The sequence below is a fragment of the Etheostoma spectabile genome, unplaced genomic scaffold (genome assembly GCF_008692095.1).
Source record: "Etheostoma spectabile isolate EspeVRDwgs_2016 unplaced genomic scaffold, UIUC_Espe_1.0 scaffold00018884, whole genome shotgun sequence".
NCBI classification, from domain to species: domain Eukaryota; kingdom Metazoa; phylum Chordata; class Actinopteri; order Perciformes; family Percidae; genus Etheostoma; species Etheostoma spectabile.
The window spans coordinates 272-6,895 of record NW_022604543.1 but is presented as its reverse complement, the minus strand read 5'-3'; the positions used below and the strand labels follow the sequence as shown (position 1 = coordinate 6,895).

Here is a 6,624-nt window from a genome sequence, read left to right as displayed (position 1 = left end):
TTTGTTGCTTAAACAATCTGGAGTGAGCCAACTCTGGGATTTATCCTTCTTCAAGAGACCATAGAGCAGCCTGAAGATAACCCAAGTGGCCTTATGTCTATCAGAAGATACAGTTCTGGAAACCATGTACATATTAATCTTTACAGTCATCAGAGATGGGAAGTAACGAAGTACAAATACTTTGTTAACAAAATAATGAAGTACAAACACTTCATTACTGTACTCAAGTAGATTTTGCGGATATTTTTACTTTACTCTTTATTTTTTTTGGCGACTTTTTACTTTTACTCCTTACATTTTACCACAAGATCGGTACTTTCTACTCCCTACATTTTACAAAATTGGCTTGTTACTTTAGTTTTGTACTAAAGGTTGTCTATCAGGTGTGATTTGGAGTCCATGTCGGAGAATAGCGCGGACACGCGCCTCACACCACGAGCAGGCGCGCACGGCACATGGAGACAAAAGTGAGAGAAAAGAAAAAGAGACTAGCTGTCTGGAGGATAACCAGCTGAGATCGTGTGCGTCTTTGAGAACTGTAAGTCATATAACTGATGTTGTCAGTTCATGTGAGCATGTTGTTGTGTTGGTCTGTAGTTCTGGTACATTTAAAAGTTAGCTTGTTTACCTTCTTCTACTGTTGGCTAGGTTACACCTGGCTGTTGATTCGATATAATGGCGATTGTTGAACGTCCTTGCTCATTAAGATAATGTAATTAGTAGTTGGTTTATTGTTATTATTTACAAACATATATGATTCCTATACATTGTGTATGGTAGCCTTTACAATGTTGTTTATTTCATTTATTACCACACACACATTCATAGCAGAGCTGCCCCCCCCCCCCCCCCCCCCCATGTTTATACTGATGATTGATTGTAATAAATCAACAGAGAGAAGTTGTCTCCATCTGTGTTTTAACAGACACACCTGGGCCGAAGTTGGAAACCACAATCAGCTTTAAATCCAGTTCTAATCTAGTCCTCACTAAATTTCAAATAATTTCCCTGGAGTTACCATTACAAAATTTAATCTAATTAAATTGGAACATACACAGACTTCTCACAAAATCACACTTGAATTCATATCTTGCTACTCGGTCAGAATCTTATTAACCTGGAGTCCCAGTCTCTGTCAATATAAATAGGCTATATGTTTATATATGTTTTAGGCCTATTGGCAGACGGCCATTTAAAATGTAGGCAATGGCATATAAAGAATAAAGAGTAAAGAGTCTTGTCTCCATGTCCACTGTAGTTTCTCAGTGTGCTCTCTAGTAACATGTGTCTGGTCCAGGGAGCTTTGTCATTCATAAGGCTACTTTTACTTTTATATTTTAATTATATTGCTAAGCCTGTACTTTGGTACTTTTACTTGAGTAAAGAAGTTAAATCAGTACTTCTACTTTTACCAGAGTATTTGTTAACACAATTATCTCTTCTTCTACTTGAGCACGGGCAGTGAGTACTTTTGCCATCTCTGACGGCCTCTGTATTGTTCTGTTTAGAGTATGTATATATGTTGTGTGAATGGACTAGTCCATTTTAGTTAACAAACCCTTGCAACACTTTTAAAGGTTCCATGGTGTAATGGTTAGCAGTCTGGACTTTGAATCCAGCGATCTGAGTTCAAATTGCGGTGGAACCTGGTTTTTAAGCCACACCACAGGTAAAAAATATCAACCTTTCAACTTTCCACATCTAGTTTACAGTAAGCTTACAGGTTTAACTGTGTAATATTCACACTGGCAGTGAGAACCACTGTAGAAATTATTATCTTGGTCAATGTTGTTTTCAATGTCTTGTGGTTTATGTTCTGTGTATTTGAAAGTTTGAAACTTCAGTTGATTATATGTAACAGAGAAGTTTCTGTCCAAGTTTGCCATGATCATTGTGTTTGATACGTCCAATTCAGTTTGTATGCAGTTACCTTATGTAGGCCTATGTTGCTCTTGATTCATTCCTTCTTCAAACTTATCCAGCTCGGTGATGTCCCTGATGAGAATCACTTCAATCTCTTTTGCTGCCTCAGGCGTCGACCCGTGAAGTTTGATGTATATTTTACAATTTCTTGCTCATGTTGCCTGGATCTTGTTTTGTTTTCTGAGTATGAGTGCTTTCTTGGCAATATCAGCATTTTTCTTGGTGAGGTGTTTGTTGATGTAAACTTGGATGCCTTTTAATTTCCTTCCTTGTCTGAGAAGTGCGGACTTTTTCTTTCTGTTGGTGAACCGGATTATTACCAATGGAGTGGCCGTCTGTTTTTGCTCGGCAGAGTATGACAATCCTCAATGTCCCTGCTATCACATAAATGCCTTTGCTGTCCAAAAAGCAAATCACCTGTTGTTCCAGCGTCTCCTTCTCCTCCTCGAGAGCTTCCCTCAGCCTAGCAGTGGTGTATCCAGCGTCTGCGGCCACCCTGGCATGGTTCCGTTGTTTGGTTCTCAGGCCGCTGATAATCACATTGTATTGCTCGAGGTCAGCAACTCAAGTTTCAGAAAAGCAATCTTCTCCACGTTTTGCCCGCCTAGCGTTTGTATTTTACTCATCAGATCTATGATTTTTTTTTCTGTAAATCTCCGCCGACAAGAAGTCCAGAGATTTCTTTATCTCCTCAACCTCATCGGGTACGATTGCATTTTTCTTAGGTGGCATTTCTCCTGGGCCTGGTGGTAGCCGGCTGCTCCTGGTCCTGGTGGTAGCTGGCTGCACCAGAGCACCTGAGATGTCAGGGTTTGCAATCTCCACCTCTGAAAAATGCCTCTTCTTAGCCGGATTACGTCTGTCCATGTCGTAAATAGTAGCGGCGATGCCTCAAAACCGAGAATATAATGGGGTGTGATAATTTTAATTATGATCGTTTCCAGCTGCTGCATTTATCAATGTACGATCATTCTCACGCTCTGATTGGTGTGATACAACGTTTCATGAATCTCACGTAAAGCCTGTCGTAAGAGGATTTCTACATTAGGTTAATAAATGAGGGCCATTAGCTCTAAGGATGTGCTTCAATACATAACTGAAGTGGACACACTAATGAGTAGCACTATGGATCAATTTGTTTACCTTGTCAAGCTAAAGCCTTTTTCTAAGCTAAAAGAAAACAAGGCACTCTTCTGCAAAAGCACAGCTGGGAGTGCTTGAGAGCACTTTTGAGGTGCAGTGTGATTTTCGGCTGAGATGCTTCGGGTGCGTTTAGGTGTGAGCCCAAATAGTTGTTGAACGACAAAGACAAGACAGCGATCAGGCGGTAGAACCAGGGTATTGATGTCCCGTCCATGCAACCGATGGATATGATTAAAACCTGTATACAGCCCAACCACTTACCAATCACATCACTGGAAAGACAGCATTACTACAGGGTCCTGACAGGGTATGGATGTCAATTTTTAAAATGGACAGAAAACTGCCAGAACGTGATTTGCTACTTTTCATGGGCTGTCAACAACTTTTCCAGCAGTTATAACATGGTTCATCTCACCATGGAAATCATAATCTCTTGATTCATCTCCCTTTCAGAGTGTCTACCATTGTGTCACCAGCAAAACAGAGCTAGAGAGGATGATTTCGAACTATCAACCTCTAGGTTGTGGGCCCAGCACACTTCAGCTGCACCACTCTGCTGAAAACCACCCCAGATGGGACTTGAACCCACAATCCCTGGCTTAGGAGGCCAGTGCCTTATCCATTAGGCCACTGGGGCTTTACGTCACCCAAACTCAACAGTTCAGGAGAAATACATATACAGTTCTGGAGACATAATGAAACAGTAACCTTGACCTCTAGATTTTGAAGTGCTTCCCTCTAGGTGTTCAGGGATATTGCATTCACAAGAATTGGATGGACAGACATGAGGACACAGTCACCTTGACATTGAACCTTTGACCTCCAAAATCTCATCAATTGATTTGCGAGTTCATGTGAATGTTTTTGCAAACTTTGAAGAAACACAAACATGGGCATTGTGATAAGATGGTGCTGTCTATCGTTGTTTCTGAGATCAACAATACCTTCTAAAGTTGAATAGCTATTGCGTACCCGGTAATATTAGAGTAGAGCTCTCGTTGGCACTGTAGGTGGACAATTTAGAAAATTAAGTTACTTTACACTTAAAACTGTTACATCTCCTCTGAATCACCAACTGCAAATTTTCAAGCCTCATTGGCACGCCGACCACCATCTTCAGAAGGTAAATCACTAGCTAGCTATGCATGAGTACCTCATACCTTTTACCAGGTTCAGGTGGTTAATCGCTATGGTCATATGAAGCTTCATTAAGCTTTCTGAACAATGTTCTTCATTTTCTGAACGCATTCACTCAGTAGTGTTTTATTATTGGTTGTGCATCTGTGATTGCCCTAGAGGTCTCTCAGTCCAGCACCTCTCCCGCTCATCTTTGTTAGTTTTAAACTGTCCAGCATAAATCGCTGACACCATACACCTCACACTCATCCATGCATACCTTGCACACATGTATACAACCTTTGCACACAGTCTTTTGTCTCCCCTTTCATGGGGTCATGACAAAGCATCTAGGGTCAATTTTAACCTTTGTGTGAGTACATAGGTTTCCACATACATAGTTTTTATTAGATTGACGACCAAATTGTTAGTTTTTCTGAAATTTTGTGAACTATAGCCAAGCTTCCATAGCCTCGTTGGTGCAGGAGGCAATGTGTCAGTCTCATAATATGTAGGTCGTGAGTTCAACCCTCACACGGGTAGTTTTTTAAAAACAAAAAAAAACCAACTGATGCTGAAAATACAGTGACAGTGGTTGAATACTGGCACATGAATGGAATTTGTCATTCTTGGTTATTTCTGAGATTGATACAATGAAAGGAATTATTTAAAGAGTGGTAGCAAACCAATGAAAAGGGTTATAGAACATATGTGGTATGTCCTTGGACATACTATCCAAGCAGGGAGATGAGTACAGAGATTTGGGTGCTAGCAAGATGGATGTAGGTTGCCATTGTTCATTTAGACTTACCAGCAACATTGTTATGATACAAACCTGCTTGAAAAACAGTCACAATTCTTTTTAAAAACTTGTGCATGGAACACATGAATGGTATGTCTGAATTGGTCCATGTCCATACAGGCATGTCAAATGGACAACTTATCTAGCAGAATGTGCAACTCTACACCTGAACAGGGACTTGAACCCTGGGACCCTCAGATTAAAAGCTGATGCTCTACCGACTGAGCTACCCAGGCTTCTAAAAAGAGGACTGTGGGAAAAACAATCTCCTGAACTACAAATTAAGTGCAAGTAAATGAAGACCAAAAAGCTGTTGCCATGATCACGGTCTTCTGGACAGCAGGAGGGTATACCACGATTTGCACATTGCCTGAGAACACAAATGTTATTGCACAAACTGGTTGAAAATTGGCTTAATTGGCCAAAACGGTTAAAAAGCTCAAAGTCACAACTCATCAGGCCACTAGAGACTGTGAACATCCAGTAAACCTGCATGACAGATGACGATAGCGAGCACTTCATACATATCAACACTCAAGCTGTTTGCCTTACCAGGGACTTGAGCTGTGGTTTTCTTTTTGCTCAAAACGTTGATAACCTAATGCAATTTATGGCTACAGACAAATAAACTTTACTGCTAGTGGTACAATGAAACACTCTCCCTCTGGTTCCGCTTCTATACTCTTATGGCGTTTTTTCCACTGCTGGTACGGCTCGCCTTGCGCTGGGCCCGCCTAGGCTCGCCATTCTAAGTCCGTTTTTCCATTGCAGATTGAGTAAAGCCTCAGTGTGGCTGGTCACCATAGCAACGCGTGATGAGTAATTTTCAGCTGCAACTCACAACAGCACGTCGGCTACTTGCCGCAGCCAGAAAGAAAGTTTTGTTTCAAAAGAAGTGAAGGAAGCAACAAAAATCACCGCTAAAAAACCGGGTTTGGGGAATACTGACGGAGTTCAGACGTCGACATGACGGTTGTTCGCCGACACAAAGGGTAAGTTAAGTTTCCTGGTAACGTTAGCTAACATTTGCATCTGTTTCAGCGTCGCAGTCAGTATTTACTATATACGCTATATAAAGTACACAAACTTTAGCAACCATGATTACACACCCAAAACATGTCTCTGTGTACTGTTTGTGTTTCAGCATTCACGCTTTGCAAACTCGCCGCCGCAGACCGTCCGGTGGGCGATGTCCGACCGGTGATATCTCTGCTCTGACCTACTGGGCTTCGATTCTTTATGAGAGTCACGGAGAGGCTTATGACAACGACTGGGATGTATCTGGGATGGCAGAGCCAGGGGGGACACTGTCACAGGGTGCAGAGGAAGAAGACCGGGAAGTTTGGGAGGTTTTGATGCGCTACTTGAAAGCTAAATAAATACTAAATAAAAAATTTTTGTTATATATATGTCTTGTTTTTTAAAGTAACTGTGTAATATTGGAAACGACATGAAGCCGCTAGTAGCCCGAACAGTTTGAAAAGTGAGATAGTGCAGAGAGTGGATAATCTGTCGGTGTCCAGCTAGATTATTTTAAATGTCCCGTTTGTTCTGGAAACACACTCCGCACTCTGTTTGCTAAAAACACAGTCATACGTGACGATTCTCTCCGACCAACCAGCAGTCTGCAGGTTTTCACG

At 41.4% G+C, this 6,624-nt stretch overlaps 1 non-coding gene across 1 annotated transcript; it reads right to left on the bottom strand.

The window, feature by feature from the left end:
- Nucleotides 1–3,630: 3,630 nt before the first annotated feature.
- On the bottom strand, nucleotides 3,631–3,703 carry trnar-ccu (transfer RNA arginine (anticodon CCU)). The gene has a single exon. It is a non-coding gene; the product is annotated as a tRNA-Arg (tRNA).
- Between the last annotated feature and the right edge of the window lie 2,921 nt (nucleotides 3,704–6,624).